The sequence below is a fragment of the Anolis sagrei genome, chromosome 2 (genome assembly GCF_037176765.1).
Source record: "Anolis sagrei isolate rAnoSag1 chromosome 2, rAnoSag1.mat, whole genome shotgun sequence".
NCBI classification, from domain to species: Eukaryota; Metazoa; Chordata; class Lepidosauria; order Squamata; family Dactyloidae; genus Anolis; species Anolis sagrei.
Genome location: NC_090022.1, coordinates 19,111,064 through 19,132,496, shown reverse-complemented (window position 1 = coordinate 19,132,496; position 21,433 = coordinate 19,111,064). Strand labels below are relative to the sequence as shown.

Sequence of the window (21,433 nt, the reverse complement as noted above, 5' to 3'; positions counted from 1 at the left end):
AAACACTGAGCCCCTTTCTACACTGCCATATAATCCAGATTATCAAATCGGATAACCCACATTATCTATTTTGAACTGGATTATGGGTCTACACTGCCATATGTAGGCCTTTGATCTTTGATATTGTTGTTTTTAAATTGTTTTTAAATTGTGTTAGATTTTAGCCTGTTCTTGTAAGCCGCTCCGAGCCCCAGGGGAGTAGCAGCATATGAGTTTGAATAATAAATAAATATATAATACAGTTCAAATCAGATAATCTGGATTTTATAAAGCAGTTTAGATGGCGATATGAAATTGCAATATCCAGAACTGGTCACAGTGTTATTCCGGGTGGGTGAGATCTGGCCAAAACCAACAAAATGAAGTTCAGTGGGGACAAATGCAAGATACTCCACTTAGGCAGAAAAAAATGAAAAGCAAATATACGGAATGGGGAACGCATGACTTGACAGAAGTAGCTAAGAAAAAGATCTTGGAGTCCTTGTGGACAGGAAGGTGAACATGAGCCAACAATATGATGCTGCAGCTAAAAAGGCCAATGGGATTTTGGTCTGCATCAATAAGAGTCTAGTCTCTAGATCCAGGGAAGTCATGCTGCCTCTCTATTCTGCCTTGGTTAGACCACAGTTGGAATATTGTGTCCAATTCTGGGCACCACAATTGAAGAGAGATATTGACAAGGTGGAATGTGTCCAAAGAAGGTCTGAAGAACAAAGAAGGATCTGAACAACAAGTCCTATGAGGAGCGGTTTAAAGAACTGGGCATGTTTAGCCTGTAGAAGCAAAGACTGAAAGGAGACATGATAGCCATGTATAAATATGTGAGTGAAAGTCATAGGGAGAAGGGAGCAAACTTATTTTCTGCTGCCCTGGAGACTAGAACACGGAGCAATGACTTCAAACTACAGGAAAGGAGTTTGAAGCCACCCGAACATTAGGAAGAACTTCCTGACTGTGAGAGCTGTTCAACAGTGGAACTCTCTACCCCGAAGATTGGTGGAGGCTCCTTCTATGGAGGCTTTTAAACAGAGGCTGGATGGTCATCTGTTGGGGGTGCTTTGAATGCAGTTTTCTTGCTTCTTGGCAGGGGGTTGGACTGGATGGCCCATGAGGTCTCTTCCAACTCTATGATTCTACGAGTGGAGTTATGACTTCCCTTGATCTTGATGTTATATTCCTATTGATGCAGCCCAGAATCATATGGGCTTTTTTAAGCTGCTGCATTACACTGTTGACTCGTGTTGACTATTCCTTCCCATGTTCCACACTTTCAACCTCTAATCTGCTCTTTCAACCCTGCTACTGTAATTGTGACACCCTGTTTTTTCCCTCTCTCTCAACTTGGTGCCATCTAGTGTTTAATCTTTCATTTACAAGCAAAAACCCCCCCAAAAAACCGAGGGTTCCACCTTTCAACCAATTTCGCTTTCTGACAGTGGTCTGATCCCTAACCTGCCAGATAAGCAGAAGTTTCCTGTGCTTCAGTTGTTGTTGTGTTCCTTTTATTCATTTCCAATTCTACCCTATGACTTGAACCGTGTGACCCAATTGTTGATCTGCTTTGCGGATGACTAGGATATCTAGAAAAGGCAGTCTTCCTACATTTTCTTTTTCCATGGTGAACTGGATGTTTGGGTGGATGCTGTTAAGATGGTCCAGGAACCTGTTGAGTTCTTCTTCTCCATGGCTCCAAATGGTGAAGGTGTCATCCACATATCTGAACCATATCGTGGGCTTTTTTGTTGCTGTTTCCAATTGGGTCACACCGTTTACAGAAAACCCACACACACAGATAGATATCTACAGAAAAACTCCAACCATCACCCAAGTCAAAAAAAGAAGCACCAGATCGTGCAAAAATAATCTGCGAACCCCACCTCCTCCAAAGATGAACTGAACCACCTCAACTGGGCTCTCCAGGCCAATGGATACTCCACCTCAGACATCAGAAGAGCTGCAAGACCAAGAACAAGCCACGAGAGTCAAGATGAAGATCCACCAAGAGGAAAAGTGTTCCTGCCATACATCAAGGGAACCACTGACCGCATAGGGAAGCTGATGAGGAAACACAACATACAAACTATCTACAGACCTACCAAGAAAATCCAAAAAATGCTACGTTCAGCAAAGGCCAAGAGGGATCCTCTCACCTCTACAGGAGTCTACTGTATACCATGCAGCTGTGGACAAGTCTACATAGGGACCACCAAACGCAGCATTGCCCAAACACGAATCAAGGAACATGAAAGGCACTGCAGATTACTCCAACCAGAGAAGTCAGCCATAGCAGAGCACCCGATGAACCAACCTGGACACAGCTTATTATTTGAGAACACAGAAATGCTGGACCACGCTCACAACCACCATGTCGGACTACACAGAGAAGCCACTGAAATCCACAAGCATGTGGACAATTTCAACAGAAAGGAGGAAACCATGAAAATGAACAAAATCTGGCTACCAATATTAAAAAACTCTAAAATTACAACAGCAAAACAACAGAGAGTAAACAAACAAGGACATCTAATCACCTCTCAACAAAGTTTGCTATAGGCACTGTCAGGTCATTATATGCTAATCAAGGTGGTCAGTTGAAACATTCACACCTAGCTCCAGCAGACAAAAGTCCTTTGTCTCACCCTGGACATTCCACAGATATATAAACCCTTTTTCCTAGTTCCAACAGACCTCACTACCTCTGAAGATGCTTGCCATAGATGCAGGCGAAACATCAGGAGAGAATGCCTCTAGACCATGGCCATATAGCCTGAAAAAACCTACAACCACCCATAGTAATCTAGATTTTATATAGCAGTGTAGATAGGGCTGGCTGTATATAACATGGCCTTGCTTTAAAGCATGCCCAAGGCCTCTTCCACACAGCTGTATAAAATCCATATTGAACTGGATTATATGGCAGTGTGGACTCAGATAACACAGTTCAAAGCGGATATTGTGGATAATCTCCCTTGATATTTTGAGTTATATGGCTCTGTGGATGGGCCCTATACCCCCTTCTACACTACCATATAAAATCCAGTTTATCTGCTTTGAACTGGATTGAATTTGGCAGTGTAGACTCATATAATTCAGTTCAAAGCAGATAATGGGGATCATCTGCTTTCATAACCTGGATTATATGGCAGTGTAGAAGGGACCACAGGCCCCATCCATACTGTCATACAAAATAATTTCTGATCGCACGTTATCTGCTTTGAACTGGATTATATGATGGCATAGACTCATTTAATCCAGTATTTATTTGTCGTGTCAGGGTAACCCGTCAATTGTATTACATTTCTAACAGAACAAAACAAACAGACAGACAAAATACAAAATTTGTGAGTTTGGTAGTTGATTAAATGTCCTTTGACCAGTATCTGGCCACTTGGAGTGCTTCTGGTGTTGCTGCAAGAAGGTCCTCCATTGTGCATGTGGCAGGGCTCAGGTTGCATTGCAGCAGGTGGTCAGTGGTTTGCTCTTCTCCGCACTCGCATGTCGTGGATTCCACTTAGTGGCCCCATTTCTTGAGGTTGGCTCTGCATCTCGTGGTGCCAGAGTGCAGTCTGTTCAGCGCCTTCCAAGTCACCCAATCTTCTGTGTGCCCAGGGGGGAGTCTCTCATTGGGTATCAGCCATTGGTTGAGGTGCTGGGTTTGAGCCTGCCACTTTTGGACTCTTGCTTGCTGAGGTGTTCCAGTGAGTGTCTCTGTAGATCTTAGAAAACTATTTCTAGATTTAAGTTTTTAACGTGCTGGCTGATACCCAAACAGGGGATGAGCTGGAGATGTCTCTGCCTTGGTCCTTTCACTATTGGCTGCTACTTCCCGGCAGATGCCAGGTGGTGCAATACCGGCTAAGCAGTGTAATTTCTCCAGTGGTGTAGGGCGCAGACACCCCATGATAATGCGGCATGTCTCATTAAGAGCCACATCCACTGTTTTAGTGTGGTGAGATGTGTTCCACACTGGGCATGCGTACTCAGCAGCAGAGTAGCATAGCGCAAGGCATGTGTCTTCACTGTGTCTGGTTGTGATTCCCAGGTTGTGCCAGTCAGCTTTTGTATGATATTGTTTCTAGCACCCACTTTTTGCTTGATGTACAGGCAGTGCTTCTTGTAGGAAAGAGCACGGTCCAGAGTGACTCCCAGATATTTGGGTGCGCTGCAATGTTCCAGTGGGATTCCTTCCTAGGTAATCCTCAGAGCTCGGAATGCTTGTCTGTTCTTAAGGTGAAAGGCACATGTCTGTATTTTAGATGGATTAGGGATCAGTTGGTTTTCCCTGTAATAGGCAGTAAGAGCACCTAGAGCTTCGGAGAGCTTCTGTTCAACCATCTCAAAGCTCCCTGCTTGAGCGGTAATGGCACGATCATCAGCATAGATGAAGCTCTCTGTCCCTTCTGGCAGTGGCTGGTCATTTGTGTAGATGTTGAACATGGATGGAGCGAGCACACTCCTGTGAGGTAGGCCGTTCTTCTGTTTCCGCCATCTGCTTCTCTGGCCCTGGAACTCAAGAAAAAAGCTCCTGTTTTGTAGCAGGTTTCCTATGAGACGGGTGAGATGGTAGTCCTTTGTGATATTATACATTTTTCTCAGGAGGAGGCGGTGGTTCACAGTATCATAGGCTGCTGACAGGTCTATGAAGACAGCTCCTGTGATCTGCTGCTTTTCAAAGCCATCTTCTATGTGCTGGGTCAGGTTCAGCACTTGCGATGTGCAGCTTTTGCCTTTCCTGAAGCCAGCTTGCTGTGGAATCAGACAGGGTCTATTTTTTCCATAATTCTATGCAGAATTAGTCTCTCCAGAACTTTGTAGAGGTGGCACAACAGGGAGATTGGTCTGTAGCTTTTTGGATCATTACGGTCTTTGCCTGGCTTCAAGACGGCAATGACTCTTGCTTTCCTTCAGATTTTGGGGATCTGACAGGATGCAGTGCAGTTGTTCATCAGCTCCAGTAGCCAGCACTTTGCTTTTGGACCAAAGTTCTTGATTTGTTCCATCCGTAGATCATCCAAGCCAGCTGCTTTGCCATTCTTTCATTTATTGTTTCTGATGATATGATAGTGAATGGCTTTTGTAGTAATTGTTTATTAACTGTGTAATGTGTGGGCTGTTAATTGTTTTTATACTGGCATTGAATTCTTGCTGTTCTTCTTTGTTGTAAACCGCTGTGAGTCGCCTTCGGGCTGAGAACAGCGGTATATAAGTAAGGTAAATAAATAAATATTGAGAGCCATGTCCAATTCAGTAGATGTAAAGGGTTCATGAAGGTTGTTGATAATGCGGTATGTCTCATTAAGAGCCACATCCACTGTTTTAGCGTGGTGAGATGTGTTCCACACTGGGTATGCGTACTCAGCAGCAGAGTAGCATAGCGCAAGGGCATGTGTCTTCACTGTGTCTGGTTGTGATCCCCAGGTTGTGCCAGTCAGCTTTCGTATGATATTGTTTCTAGCACCCACTTTTTGCTTGATGTACAGGCAGTGCTTCTTGTAGGAAAGAGCACGGTCCAGAGTGACTCCCAGGTATTTGGGTGCGCTATTTAATCCAGTTCAAAGTAGATAATGTAAATTATCTACTTTGATAATCTAGATCAGTGGCTCTCAACCTTCCTAATGCCACGACCCCTTAATACGATTCCTCATGTTATGGTGACCCCTAACCATAAAATTAGTTTCGTTGCTACTTCATAACTGTCATTTTGCTACTGTTATGAATAGTAATGTAAATATCTGATATGCAGGATGTATTTTCATTCACTGGACCAAATTTGGCACAAATACCCAATACACTCAAATTTGAATACTGGTGGGATTGGGGCAGAGTATTGATTTTGTCCTGTGGGAGTTGAAGTTGCTGGGATTTATAGTTCACCTACAATCAAAGAGAACTCCGAACTCCACCAACGATGGAATTGAATCAAACTTGGCACACAGAACTCCCATGACCAACAGAAAATACTAGAAGGGTTTGGTGGGCACTGACCTTGAGAATAAAGTGAAGTGAAGTTTTGGGAGTTGTAGTTTACCTACATCAAGAGAGCACTGTGGACTCAAACAATGATGGATCTGGACCAAACTTGGCACGGATTCTCAATATGCCCAAATGTAAACACTGGTAGAGATTGGGGAAAATAGTCCTTGACTTTTGGGAGTTGTAGTTGCTGGGATTTATAGTTCACCTACAATCAAAGAGCATTCTGAACCTTACCAACGATAGAATTGGGCCAAACTTCCCACACAGAACCCTCATGACCAACAGAAAATACTGTGTTTTCTGGTGGTCTTTGGTGACCCCACTGACACCCAGGTTGAGAAACACTGATCTAGATTATATGGCAGAGTAGATCCAATGTGATTTAATTTATTATTTATTTATTTTTATTTATTTGCTTTATTTCTATACTGCATTTTTCAGCCTAGATTAGGCGACTCAATGCAGTTTACACAGTGCAAGTTATACAGTAATATACAGTTAAAAACACATCACACATTACAACAAAATCAACAATTATTATCAATTCCTTATCAATTCATGACGCCTCAACAGAACAAGATCCATTCTCATAATCCTTGTGCCATTCCTATGTTCAATTTTACCGACTTCTTGTGTTCAGTTGTTCAGTTGCACTGATTAGCCAAACGCTTGTTCATAAAGCCAAGTCTTAACCTTCCTCCGGAACGCCAACAGCGAAGGGGCCTGTCTGATGTCTACAGGTAAAGCATTCCATAGCCGAGGGGCCACCACCGAGAAGGCCCTGTCCCTCGTCCCCGCCAAACGCGCCTGTGACGCAGGCGGGACCGAGAGCAGGGCCTCCCCAGACGATCTTAATGTCCTAGTTGGTTCATAGGTGGAGATGCGTTCAGAGAGGTAAGTGGGGCCGGAACCGTTTAGGGCTTTATAGGCTAATGCCAGCACCTTGAATTGTGCCCGGTAGCAGATTGGCAGCCAGTGGAGCTGGCTCAACAGAGGAGTGGTGTGCTCCCTGAGTGCCGCTCCCGTTAGCAACCTGGCTGCCGAGCGCTGGACCATCTGAAGATTCCGGGCAGTCTTCAAGGGCAACCCCACGTAGAGCTCGTTGCAGTAATCTATGCGGGATGTAACCAGAGCGTGGACTACCGTGGCCAAGTCAGACTTCCCAAGGTACGGGTGCAGTTGGCGCACAAGTTTTAATTGTGCAAATGCTCCCCTGGACACCGCCGAGACCTGGGGTTCCAGGCTTAGCGAAGAATCCAGGATCACACCCAAGCTGCGAACCTGCGTCTTCAGGGGGAGTTTAATCCAGTTCAAAGTAGGTAATGTGGATTATCTACTTTGATAATCTAGATTATATGGCAGAGTAGATCCAATCTGATTTTAATTTATTAGGCCCCTTCAATACAGCTGTATAAAATCCACACTGAACTGGATTATATGGTAGTGTGGACTCAGTGTACCCAGTTCAAAGCAGATATTGTCCAACCCGGCTCCATGATTGCATACATTGCCCTTTCAAACAATCCCTTTCTTGTATTGTCGAAGGCTTTCATGGCTGGAATCACTAGGTTCTTGTGGGTTTTTTTCGGGCTATAGAGCCATGTTCTAGAGGCATTTCTCCTGATGTTTCGCCTGCATCTATGGCAAGCATCCTCAGAGGTTGAGAAGGTCTGTTGGAAGTAGGAAAAATGGGTTTATATATCTGTGGAATGGCTGGGGTGGGGCAAGGAGCTCTTCCCTGCTGCAGTTAGGTGTGAATGTTTAGCTGATCACCTTCATTAGCATTTGAAGGCCTGCCTGAGTCTGGGAAAATCTGTTGCTGGGAGGTGTTAATCTGTGTCTGGTTTTTTCCTCTCTGTTGTTTAGCTGTTATAATTTTAGAGTTTTTTAATACTGGTAGCCAGATTTTGTTCATTTTCATGGTCTCTTCCTTTCTGTTGAAATTGTCCACATGCTTGTGGATTTCAATGGCTTCTCTGTGTAGTCTGACATGGTGGTTGTTGGTGTGGTCCAGCATTTCTGTGTTCTCAAATAATATGCTGTGTCCAGGCTGGTTCATCAGGTGCTCTGCTATGGCTGACTTCTCTGGTTGAAGTAGTCAATCACTTTCTTCCTCCAGCAACACCTGAATGTTTGCAAAACCCCTGGGCTTGAGGTTCTTTTCTTTTCCCTTCCTTGTTTAGCTCCTCCCCTCACGCAACGTGAAGGGGCGTGGCTTCACTGCCGCCGCCGGGCCCTGAGACCCGGATGGCCGTTTAGTCGGTGCTTAGACGCCGAGGCTGCCACATCGGCCCTTGGACAAAATTACAAAGCAAAGGGGGAAACCGGGGGAGGGTGGGACCGTGTAATCCGCCGTCATCCTCCGTCTGGGACGCCCATCCGCCCCCGGAAAGCTCGCCTCCGGAGAGAGCGGACTCGGCCCGATCCGACGAGGTGAGTCTCGGTCCCGGTACGTGAGCGGCAAGCCTGCCGTGAGGGAAAAAGCGGCGCTGGGGAGAGTGGAGCCCGTAGAACGTTCAGGCCTCCGCCATCTTGTCCCCTACTTCATCCTGCCTTCATCTCTTATCCCCCCCCCCCCAACTCAATCCGCCACCATCCGCCTTTGGGGCCTTGCTTTCGGCATCTTTTAGCCAGACCTGCCTTTGGCCCAGAGATTCTCCTTATTGTTCGCGGTGGGTTTGGGCCCCCGAAGTGAAGCCTTCCCCGAATAAGGGACGCCTTTAAAGAGGGACGGGGGGGGGGGGAAGAGGCTTCGGAACAAGAGAGGCCTGTGGGAATGTTTGGATTCAAATGGGAGTCAGTTAGGCTTTGGATGTAAATAGTGGGGAGGATTCCCCTTATTATGAAATGGAGGCCTAGGTTGGGCCTAGTGGTGGTTTAATCCCCTACATTTCCTTCTAGTCTAGCCTTCCAGGTCTATTAAAGGCTTCATTTGGGGGCAGGAGTTCCACTAAGGGGGGGATGTTTTGTTTCCTCACATACAACCCCCCAATTTGTGTTTCAGCCCCCCCAAAAAAAACAATTTTGTGTCTCAACCCCCCACCAAATATTGTGCATCCCCTTAGTTTTCTGTCTCAATCAGTTTTGTGCCCCAATCCATCCATTTCTTCTCACTCTAAGCCCCCCCCCCAGTTGGATGCTTTGCCCCCCAACACCCCCAGTTTCAAGCTTGTTATTGCCAGCCCCCCAATGTTGTCTCTCTCCTCCAACCCCCCAATGTTAGGCCTTGCCCATAATCTCCCAATTTTATATCTAGTCTTCCCAATTTTACCCCCCCCCCCAGTTTTGCATCTCATTTCACCCAAGCACCCCAATTTCATGTGTCAATCCCCAGTTTGATGTCCCCCCACTAAGCCTCCAATTTGATGTCTCACCCCAATATGCCTTGCCTCCAATTTTGCATCTAGGCCCTCAGTATCAAGTCTTGCCCCCACTTCTGTATCCCACCCCCAAATATGACTTGCTTCCCATTGTGTGTTTCACCCCTCAGTATCATGTCTTGCCCCCCAGTTTTATATCCCACCCTCAATATCATGTCTTGCCCCCAGTTTTATATCCCACCCCCAATATGTCTCGCTGCATTGTGTGTCTCACCCCTCACTATCATTTCTTGCCCCCAATTTTATATCCTGCCCCCCATATGTCTTGCCTCCAATTTTACATCACACCCCAATATCATGTCTTGCCCCCAATTTTATATCCTGTTCCCCATGTCTTGCCTCCAATTCTATATCCTGCTCGCCATATGTCTTGCCTCCAATTTTACATCTAACCCCAATATCATGTCTCGCCCCCAATTTTATATCCTGCTCCCCATATTTCTTGCCTCCAATTTTACATCTCACCCCCAATATCATGTCTTGCCCCCAATGTTACATCCTGCCCCCCATATGTCTTACCTCCAATTTTACATCTCACCCCCAATATCATGTCTTGCCCCCAATGTTACATCCTGCCCCCCATATGTCTTACCTCCAATTTTACATCTCACCCCCAATATCATGTCTTGCCCCCAATGTTACATCCTGCCCCCCATGTGTCTTGCCTCCAATTTTACATCTCACCCCCAATATAATGTCTTGCCCACAATTTTATATCCTGCCCCCATATGTCTTTCCTCTGATTTTACATCTCACCCCCAATATCATGTCTTGCCCCCAATTTTATATCCTGCCCCCATATGTCTTGCCTCCAATTTTACATCTCACCCCCAATATCATATCTTGCCCCCCAATTTTACATCCTGCCCCCATATGCTTGCCTCCAATTTTACATCTCACCCCCAATATCATGTCTTGTCCTCAATTTTATATCTTGCCCCATATGTCTTTCCTCTGATTTTACATCTCACCCCCAATATCATGTCTCGCCCCCCAATTTTACATCCTGCCCCCCATATGCTTGCCTCCAATTTTACATATCACCCCCAATATATGTCTTGCCCCCCGATTTTATATCCTGCCCCATATGTCTTTCCTCCAGTTTTACATCTCACCCCTAGTATCATGTTTTGCCCCCCAATTTTATATCCTGCCCCATATGTCTTTTCTCCAGTTTTACATCTCACCCCCAATATCATGTCTTGCCCCCAATTTTATATCCTGCCCCCCATATGTCTTGCCTCCAATTTTATATCTCACCCCCAATATCATGTCTTGCCCCCAATTTTATATCCTGCTCCCCATATTTCTTGCCTCCAATTTTACATCTCACCCCCAGTATCATGTCTTGTCCTCAATTTTATACTTGCCCCCCCCCCATATCATGTTTTGCCCCTGCTTTATATCCCACCCCCATTGTATCTCTCGCCCTTCAGTATCAGGTCTTACCCCCAATTTTATATCCCTCACCCCAACATTATGCCTTGCCCCCAATTATATGTTTCGTCCCACCAACCCTCAGTGTTTGTCTCACCCCAAAGCCCCCAATTTTTGTCTCTCTGACAAACCCCCAGATCTGTGCCTCCCCAATTGCATGTCTCATCCAAACCCCCAATTTCTTCCCTCACTGCCAACTCTCAATTTTGTGTTTCATCCCAATCCTTAATATCATTTGATACATTTTGTGTGTGTGTATCTGTGTGTGTGTATCTCGTCAAACCAAAGATGGCAGCTCAAACTGAGCTGCTGGAGTAGTCATTTGTTTTATTATTATTATTATTTTAGTCCTATTTTTTATGTGGGGAAGGGAGGAGGAGATATCAGGATCTGTTGTTGGACCGGAGGATTCCTTTCTCTCATTGTGTTTTGCCTTTATCGCTGTAGCTGGTAGGCAAGGGATGGAAGGGATTTAATTTGTCTCCAAGCCAAAATGCCAGTCTTGTATGTGTGGGCAGAGGCACTCTTTCATCCCAGCATACCTTCAGTACAGTATCAACATATAGGTGGTTGTTGTAATAATATTGAGTTAATCGAAACTCGTGTTATTGAAAAATGCTGTTTAAAAACTCCCCCCCCCCCCCAAAAAAAAACCCTACTAGCAATAGCTAAACCTGTTTCAGGGAGAGAGGGATTGCTTCATAGAAACTGGTTTGCCTGCTGCTTTTAAAAAGCATATTGCAATGTCTTTGTAGTTTGCAGTATATAGACTGCATTAATTTTTTTTTAAAAAATCTCTATTTTTTGCCAGAGAAAACACAAATGTCAAGATAGATGAAGGGAAAGGGTGGGATGGGAGGGGAGGAGGTGTGGCAGGTGTTCTGTTCAGGATTTTGTGCAGCATTTAATATATGGAAACGGCATCCAAGCAAACCTCTTGGTTGCCAACTGTAATACTGTTCAGAAAATGAAATTATATTCTCAGCTTGTGGGGAAAAGAGATCCCCTAAATAAAATAGCCGTGAAGTTACTGCCCTGTTATAATTATGAGATGAGCCATTCGGATTCACATAAAATGCCATTTTACTGCAGCTGCACATTAAAATCTGAACCGGTTTTAAAAATGGAGTGTTTTTTTTATGTTGGCTTTGAAATGGCAGCGAAAAATCTAGACGCATTAGTACTGGGCGGCTGATACCCGAGGCTTTTCTATGTCTTGAAATCCAGTCAGTCACAAATCTTTGTGTTTAGGGCAGATAAATGCTATCTCCTTGAGGATAGTGCTGAAATCAGGGGTGTGCCTTTGGTGAAAAAGGAAGGCTGGTGAGTAGATCTAAAACCTTGTGTTTTATTGGAGCACAAAAACCCCACAACAGGAAGAGTTCTCTTGCCATTGGGGGAGAGGTTAACAAAATATTAATAGGTTGTCATCACATACCCTGCAGTTTGGAAATGGATGTTAAATAATACAAATAGAATTAATTTGGCTTAAAATGGAGTTTGACTTTTCCAGTATTGAAGCGATAGGATGGGATGGCAGTGATTTCTGGGTGTACGCTGACACAGAGAGAAAAAGGAAGCAAACATGGACCCCTTTTATTTTGGAAGCATTCATTCTAAACTGGGTGTTGTTTAAAATAAATAGGTGTATTTATGCAGCAGTAAGAACACAACTCCCCTTTCCAGCACAAAGGCACATATTAGATAATAGTGGAAGCCAAGACAGCTTTTTAATGAGTATCTTGACTGGGTCTTTTGATTTAGTGTGTGTTCCAAGGGCACACACACACACACACACACACACACACATTCATGCACACAAAAGGCATAGTGATTTTTATACATGATTAGAGATGAAATGAAGTGGCCAACTCTGGCATTTCAGGGCAAGTGAATTTGCCATATATTTGCATGTGTCCTCAGTATACCATAGTGAAATGACAGCATGTTGAGCTAGGTTGACTTCCCTTCCCTCATAGCCTTGGATCTCATTTTTTTCTAGTTTATTTTGGGGATGGAGATGAATACTTAATGCTTTCCTTGATTCAGATGGCTGATGTAAAAAAGGGGTTCTTCTTCTGGCATCTTCTTACTTGACTGATGGAATTTTGGTTTTGTTTTCATTGGCTATTTTGATAAATGCTGTTCTTTTGCATCTGTGGTTTCAAACTGGGAGTGCCTTTCCTGATGTCCAAATCCGTTTGTCTGTAATGCAGCTTTGGGATTCTGCAGATAAAATGAATATATTAATAATTAATAATTGCTGGTTCAGTATCAAGATGGCTTTGAAATGGGGGGCCTTTCTTTTTCCTTTCAAGTAACTGGACAAAAACCATTAAATAGAAGTGTTTAAATTACTTGCATTATTAGTCATGTAGATTTATGTACTTGTTAAACATGTAGATTTATAATAAATAACCAAAAAGGTGGTATACTCTTGTAGTTTGAAAGGATGACATCCAATCATATTCAGCAAGATCAGAAATTGACATTCTGAAAGGACTGTATAAATAATTATCAGCTGCTGTGAGTAGGATGTGCTATTTTTAAAACTGCTCCTGGCTTGTTTTTGCTCAGGTGCCATTATATCTGATTGTGCAGTGCTGTGGGAATTGGACATCTTAGCTATGCATTATGTAGGAAAGATGTAAAAGTGTCTGTGGCATTATTTGCTCTTCAAAAAGATAAAGCAAAGTAAAACCATCTTAACTTAAAATCATCTAAAATTGACACACGGGAACAAATGTCATCTATTATGTGTGGCTGAAACAAGCTGTGGGGGGGGGGGGGCAGACTGAACAGAGCCACTTCCTAAACATATTGGACATTTGGCATTCTAAGGTAATCTGGTAGTACCAGTTAAGGTATTGGCAGTTTAAATGGATTTAAATAATGAGCAAGTAGAATTGCCAAGGTACAATGTGTATCAAGAAGGATATGCATAGTGAAATGGCAGCCGGGCAAGCAGTTCCATGCCTGATTCTGCTGTGGTCAGATATTAGACAGTAATGCTGATCAGCTATTTGACTGCATATCCTTTCCTCCACAGATCATTGAATCATTGCAATTAGGAACTATCTCTCTAATGGGTGATAGGATAGAGCATCCTTAGCAATAATGTTTCCAGTATCCTTTACTGTATGTGAACACCAAAGCACTACATATAAAGTATTTACATACCTTATGCTTAAAATTTGTTGTGTCTTAAATACTATCTATCTTAAATAGGCGATGTTATTGAGCAGGTTGGTTGGTTGGTTTCAGTATACCTTTAGTTTCCCAGTACTCTTGGTTAGCTGAGCAACAAAGAAACAATGATTATTGATAGTAGTGATAGTATTCCGAAAATGCAGTTCATTCTGATCTTGCCTTCCAAGAGGGTGACATGTTGCAGATATGCTTATAATTAGATATAATTATGATTTAGATGTTAGAGGCCTTAACTGTGACATGTGCTTGTAATGGATTAACCACCACTGGAATCTTAAATGTATTCCTCGGTATGTCAGTTCACACAATCTGTCACATACTCATAATTTTATCCCCTTCTCTTCTATCCTTCCTTTTATTTCATTATTTTCCATTACTAATACTTACAGAGCAACACGTATGCTGTATATCATAGAACTTCATTGCTGGGAATATCACTGATTCAGTTTTTCAAACGGAGTGGTCAGAAGTTGCAATCTGCTATGCTGTTCTCCTGCAAATCTTGATTTGTGAACCTTCATGACATCATCTGTTCTCCAAAGTAAAATTTGCAGGCTCCATTTCAGTTGTGGGTCATCTCTTCTTTCAGTCTAGCATGGAAGTTGGCGAGTTGGCTCAGTTTGTGTGACTTGTTTGAGTATCTGGTGGCATGAAAGTCCAGTTATGTCTCCTTACCGTACCAACCTTTCTAATCTAGTACCCTCCAAATGTGGTGGACTACAACAGGATTAATTTCTAGCCAGTGTGGCTAGTGGCAGATGTGAACCATTTAGAATTTACCAGTTTGAGAGAAGCTGTTCTGCACCTAAACATTGTATGGTATCATGCAGGCCGTGGTCTCATTGCAACACTGCAACAGGGGGATCCTGGTCAGATGTGTTTCATCCAGTAACATTTCCCATGCCAGAGTCATCCCCATTTTCAAGGTTATCACTGTCTCACACTATTTCACTGGATCACACTATTGCAGTGGTTCTCAACCTTCCTCATGCCGTGACCCCTTAATACAGTCCCTCATGTTGTGGTGACCCCCAACCATAACATTATTTTCGTTGCTACTTTATAATAGTAATTTTGCTCCTGTTATGAATCGTAATGTAAATATCTGATATGCAGGATGTATTTTCAGTCACTGGACCAAATTTGGCACAAATACCCAATACACCCAAATCTGAATACTAGTGGGGTTGGGGGGGATTGATTTTGTCATTTGGTAATGCTGGAGTTGCTGGGATTTTTAGTTCACCTTAAATCAAAGAGCCTTCTGAATTCCACCAATGATGGAATTGAATCAAACTTGGCACACAGAATTCCCGTGACCAAGAGAAAATACTGGGAAGGTCTGGTGGACGTTGTCCTTGAGTTTTTGGAGTTGTAGTTCGCCTACATCCAGAGAGCATTGTGGACTCAAGCAATGATGGATCGGGATCAAACTTGGCACAAATACTCAATATGCCCAAATGGGAACACTGCTAAAGTTTGGAGAAAATAGATCTTGCCATTTGGGAGTTGTAATTGTTGGGATTTATAGTTCACCCACAATGAAATAGCATTCTGAACCCCACCAACGATAGAATTGGACCAAACTTTCCACACAGAACCCCTATGACCAACAGAAAATACTATGTTTTCTGATGGTCTTTGGCGACCCCTCCAACACCCCTTCGCGACCCCCTCAGGGGTCACGACCCCCAGGTTGAGAAACACTGCACTATTGGTTTCTCACCTCAACATTGTGAGTTTGCAAGGGCCATCATAATACAAATGAAAGCACTCCCAGCCATGTTTCCTTTCTGTCTCAAGCTCAGTGTCCCTCATCACTAGAACAGGCTACCAAATGATTGGGATTTGGCCATGACTTCGTTTAGCTCTGCTGTCCAATTTTAGAGACTTGTGTGATGATTCCCAATCTCTTGTGTCTCAGTTTTTTTTTAATTGACAGGGTATGGTTAATGAGGTAAGAAATTAATTAGCTCTGTCTCTTGTGCTGCCATTTTGTGCCTCCCTCTGATGAGAAGCTCTCAGCATTTTAGTTTGTAGTGTTTTGAGTATTTGACTGAAATTATAGGAAACTAGGTTTCAAGCCTTGATCCACCAGGCCAACCATTTTGGGGTGACCTTGATCCAATGCAGCAGTTCCCAACCATTTTCTTTATGTGGGCCACTGCAATGGTATTACAAGTTTTTCAGGTTATAACAAAAGCAAGCAAATTAATTCAAAACATATTTACAATGGGCTAAGAGAAGCAAATATATAGTCATTTCTCCACATCCATGGATTAACCACCCTTGGCTTGAAAATATAAACAGCAATAAAAAAAATAAGCCTTGATTGTTCCCATTATAGATAAGGGACACCATTTTACTACGCCATTGTAGTATAATAGGATGAGCATTCTTGGGGAGGCAGGGTCCTGTACCAACTCCTAGCAGATTCCAACGGTCCATTGTATATCAGCAAGGATATTTAGTAAACTTCATTGTTCTTTTTGGCATATTTAAAGAAACAAGAAAGGAACTCTATCATTTTGAATGACTTTACCTTTCATTCTCTTCAGTTGGCTCATGCATTTTATTCCTTCTCTTGGTGAAGATTTCAGTCTTTTTATCAGTGCAGTCCTATCCTGCCCTGTAGCAAACAACCTGAAATACCATATCACATATGTCTGAAATAGAGTATTCAAGTTAGGCCTACATATTCACTCTATAAACAGTTCTTAAGTGTCATTGTATTTGGAATTGTTTCACTGGCTGCTTTTAGATATATTCTGAAATATCATTTGATCCCATTTTATGGACAAACGTCTTTCTACAAGGTATAGTTTGCTAGCAAAATGGAAAATTAAAATTGTGTTAAGTCAGTGTTGGAGGTTTCTTGCCTGTTTCTTTTGCGTACAGAATGAGAGAAGGAGGAAAGACACAAGGCTGCTTGTTCTCATACTGCAAACCAGAGCAGTAAATGGGGCTCCAGCAAACTACACTTTCAGAAGATGGCTTCTTCTCTATATTTACACTTCTTTGACTCCTTTTTGGATTGGAATAGACCTTAGTTAATCACGAATTACCCCAGAGTTATGTCACAAGGTCAGTTTTCAAATCATGCCATCTCAGCTATTAAAAGGGGAAAAGAAGCTACATTTTTGTGTGACATTCTTGCCTGTTTCATCTGACCTTAAGGTTTCCAATTGTAACTTTCCTAATCAGCCATTGGCAAGGTTATTTGAACTGCAGTCAGACCAAATTTCTGAAGAAATGATAGTTTGTTTAGAATGGCAGTTGACACTTCAGAGTGCAAATGTTGAGTAAAAAGTGTGCAGTTGTCTCCGTTTTCTATTAATTATACTGTATCTCATACATTTGTGTGGTTTTATACTCTTAAGGACTGGATACATCTGCTGCCTGTAGTATGTGTATATTTGCAAGTAATTTTTGCAAATATATTTATTTATTTACTGCATTTCTATACCACTGTTTCTCACCCCAGAGAGACACTGATTAGTATACAACATGGCAAAATTCAATACTGCAATATACGTACAAAAGCAATACATAACATTAACTAAAATTGATAACATATAAATATGAATTAAACCATTAAAACACTATACATAAAATCACCATAACAAAGACCATATTAAACATTGCACCAGTGTGCTTACTTCCTAACATTCAGAACACTGATCTGTTCTTTGTTTTGCTTTTTTAAATACCCTTGACAGACTGAAGGGAATGAGCCCTTGCCTTTCCATCCACCACTTAGGCAGTGAAATAATAGCCTTGAAGACCCCCACCCCTAATGGCAGATACTAAGAACTGGACTAGTTCTTCTCCAGATCGGCCACCTTGCAGTATGTTTCCCAGGGAAGTGATAATAGAATGGAACGATGGAAGAGTGGGCTAGCCTGTTTGTCTTTGCTTTTGTAAAGATCTACTGGCTTTGCATATTGGCATATTGGAATGTGGTACTTTGAGTTCTTGAGTAAAGATATTGTTTCTATTATGGTGTTTGTACATTGTCTCATCACCAAGGGTCTTGTTGCTGCTGCTACTCATAGAATCATAGAATCAAAGAGTTGGAAGAGACCTCATGGGCCATCCAGTCCAACCCCCTGCCAAAAAGTAGGAATGTTGCATTCAAATCACCCCTCATCTTGTTATTGATGTTGTTTTTATTTCCTACCTGCCTCCCACCATAGTTCAAGGTGATAAACAACATATTAAAATACAATTTATACAATCAGTTAAAAACACAATTCCCAGTGAAAACACCAGTTTAAAAGAACATATGTATTGGTATGATTCCAAAATAATTTTGTTGTGCTAAAAATATTTCACCAAGTCTAAAGATCATAAAAGGTGAAGAAACTCCACTTGGAGTCACTAGCAGAGCTGACAATAATTACTTGGTGTATATTTGTAACCTTGGTAGGTACTAGTCCTCAACATGCCATTGAAGAAAGCTATGGAGTGACTGCTCTCTACCACTTCCTTTGCAAGTTATCGACATGGAACTGCTTCCATATTAAGAACATTTTCCCCCTTTGGAAAGCAGTTTTATTTGCAGTTCATTTCAACTGACAATTCACAATAAAGGTATGCAGAGCCTGGTTTGTTAACTGATATATGCCTGTAAAATGTACAATTGGTTGCCCTTCAGATATATTAGTATTAGATTGCAGTTCGGAGGCTACTGGAATGGTATTCCAACATACCCGGGAAGACAAATACAACCTCCTCACATTTACTAAAATAAACATCCTAGGGCGCTTTGAGTCTTCTTCGGGAACGGAGCCCCACACCAGCCATTACATGACATTGTGTGGCTTCTGGTGGAGACCCTGCCCCCAACTGGGGTGGAAGCGTCCTTAGATGCTTCTCCCCAAAGATAGATAAGGCCTTCCCATGTTGTCCTGGCTCCAGTGTTGTGCTGCCTGGCTTGGACAATGCTTCCCCTGTGTGATGGGGGAAGCAGTGCGTGGGGTGACACAGTTGCTGGCGAAACAGCACCGGAGGGGGGGGGATGACTTCCCCATGGGATAAGGTGGTAAGTCCAGTAAATCCGCCCTCATTCATCCTATAGAATTTCTTATCTAAGGTATACCTGAATATTAGTTCTTGATCTCATTCTAGTAACCCATTGGGAGAACCTTTGCTAGAGTTCTTGGAAGGTCAATATCAGTCAGACAAAATGTACCATGCTAGCTGGACTTTAGATGTCAGCAGTCCTCATGAGTTGTTCCTAGGTTTCTGTTATTTTCATTGCCTGTATTAAATGCATGCTGAACAATTATTGTTGTGGCCAGTCTTCTGATATTACTTCCTCCTGCCAGGTGAAAGTTGAACCCTTTTCGTGACCCACACCAACTTCCTTCCTTGCCTGCCCTCTGTCCTGCACCTGTCACCCAAACCTTGTTTATCAGTCCGAGTCAGTTCCCCAGATCCTGGCTTCAAGGAGCAAAGTCAAGGGCATATTGTAAGAGGAAGCCATCAGCAATTCATAGCTGTGTACAGTGTATGGTTTAAAGCGATTCTTTGCCTGCCTAGTATCAGTAGAAAGCAATGTGTATAGATGGGCAATTGTGTGTACAGGCAAGTTTCTTCCACATGTTTTTACATGTTTTTATAATTGTGCTTTAATTGAATTGTTTTAATGGTTATATTAGTTAAATTCTAGCTCAATATTTACCATTTATATGTTTTTAATGATGGCTTTTAAAGTTGTTATCTGCTTTGATTCCTGATTCTGGTGGGAAAGCCATGTATGAATAAATATGATGATAAAGCATATACATGTTTTTGTGTTGTCTTTTTAAGAGTCCTTGGTGCTTTATCTTACCTTCTAGACTTATTTTTTTAAAGAAATATTAACAAAAATGAAAATTTAAATAAAATGGTGTATAGGTGAAATATTTTATTTCTGAGGCAAAGATTCTTCATAATCATTCTTTTTATGACATATAGTGAGCATTTATGTCCATACTGCAGTGTTGACATTTACTTTCCATGTCATGGAGATACTTTGTTTTTCCAAGTAGTTATGAGACTTGCTTCTGGAAAATTACTTGAACCATGGTGTCAATACTGCTTTCTGGCTCCCTCTCCAATTACTGATCTTAATGTCTTTGTGTGTGAACAGAGAACAAAAAAGAAATTCCATTTGTCTTCCTAACACAGAGATATATATTGAACCCATGCAGAATAGGGGTGGAAGACATGTATTTCTTAACATTAAAAAGGTCCAGCTATGCCATGTTAAATTTCACTTTTATTTTTCCTTTGTGCTTTGTGATTTTTAATTATCATTATTTAAAATAATCCATTGAAACAGGAGTGGGTGTTTTCTATGTAAACACCTTGGTGTCCATGAATAGATTTTTTCTGTCATGTGAGGCCTGGGTCAAAATACTTGCAGGGACGATTTGATAAATAAGATAGCTTCTTATTTATTTCCTCCCTACAAGAAAATAGTTTTAGTGGGGGGGGGGTTTCCTTCTAGTAGCAATAGATGGCAAGGTAAGGAGGGGATGATTGCAAAGTGGGCAGGAGCTCAGATGGAAGGTAAGTATCTGTGAAAGGCAATCCCAAGGAAAAAGAAGTGGATTGTATGAGGACCAAGTACTATAGTCCAAAGTCTCTTTCCATTGAAGGATTGGAATCAGTTTCAGAGTTCCTGTGGACTCATGTATCCGTCTAGAATTTTTATTTTTAAAAATCCTCAAAAATTCGTGTTGATCTATCCACTGATCAGTGTGCATACTATATCAAAAAAGGAACCACATCCTTCTCTGACCAGACTAGCAAAAGGAAAGAGCTTAGTCTATCCTGGGAGAACTTAAATAAATGTGTACTATCCAATGTGGCACTGCTTCTGGAGATTTTGAATGCTTGGGTGGAGTAATGGCAGCAGCTGGCCCTTTGAGGTGGCATTGGTGCTTTCCTTTCTCTGCAGAATGACCACAACTTACCCATGGGTCATATCAAAATCCACAGTCTTGGCCCTAGAATATGCCCTTGACTTATTTGTAAATCAATGTATACATCAGTATATACGGTAATTGTACAGACCACCACTAAGGAGCAAGGCCTTCCTGAATAGACGACTGCAATGTGCTCTTTGTGGGGTAGCCTTTGAAGACTGCTTGGAAACTTCAAATGGTCCAATGGGCAGCAGCCAGATTCCTCACCAGAGAGGCATACAGGGAGCACACAACCTCCCTGTTATATCCACTGGCTGCCAGTCTGCTACCGAGCACAATTCAAAGTGCTTTCTTTAGCCTATAAAGCCCTAAACCGTTCCAGCCCAGCTTACCTGTTCAAACATATCTCCCTCTATGACCCACCTTGGAGATTGAAATTGCGTGGGGAGGCCCTGCTCCCCACTAGTGCAATTGGTGGGGACGAGAAATAGGGCCTTCTCAGTGGTGGCCCCT

General features: G+C 42.5%; 1 protein-coding gene across 3 annotated transcripts in view; it reads left to right on the top strand.

The window, feature by feature from the left end:
* Positions 1-8,179: 8,179 nt before the first annotated feature.
* Positions 8,180-21,433, top strand: part of PRRC2A (proline rich coiled-coil 2A) — a 55,776-nt gene continuing 42,522 nt past the window's right edge. For 2 of the 3 annotated variants that reach the window (XM_067463312.1, XM_067463310.1), the window contains exon 1: positions 8,180-8,409. The gene's annotated coding sequence lies outside the window, so the exon portion shown is untranslated. Of the gene's footprint in view, positions 8,426-21,433 lie in introns of all 3 variants that reach the window. The other variant, XM_067463311.1, reaches the window with a different exon arrangement.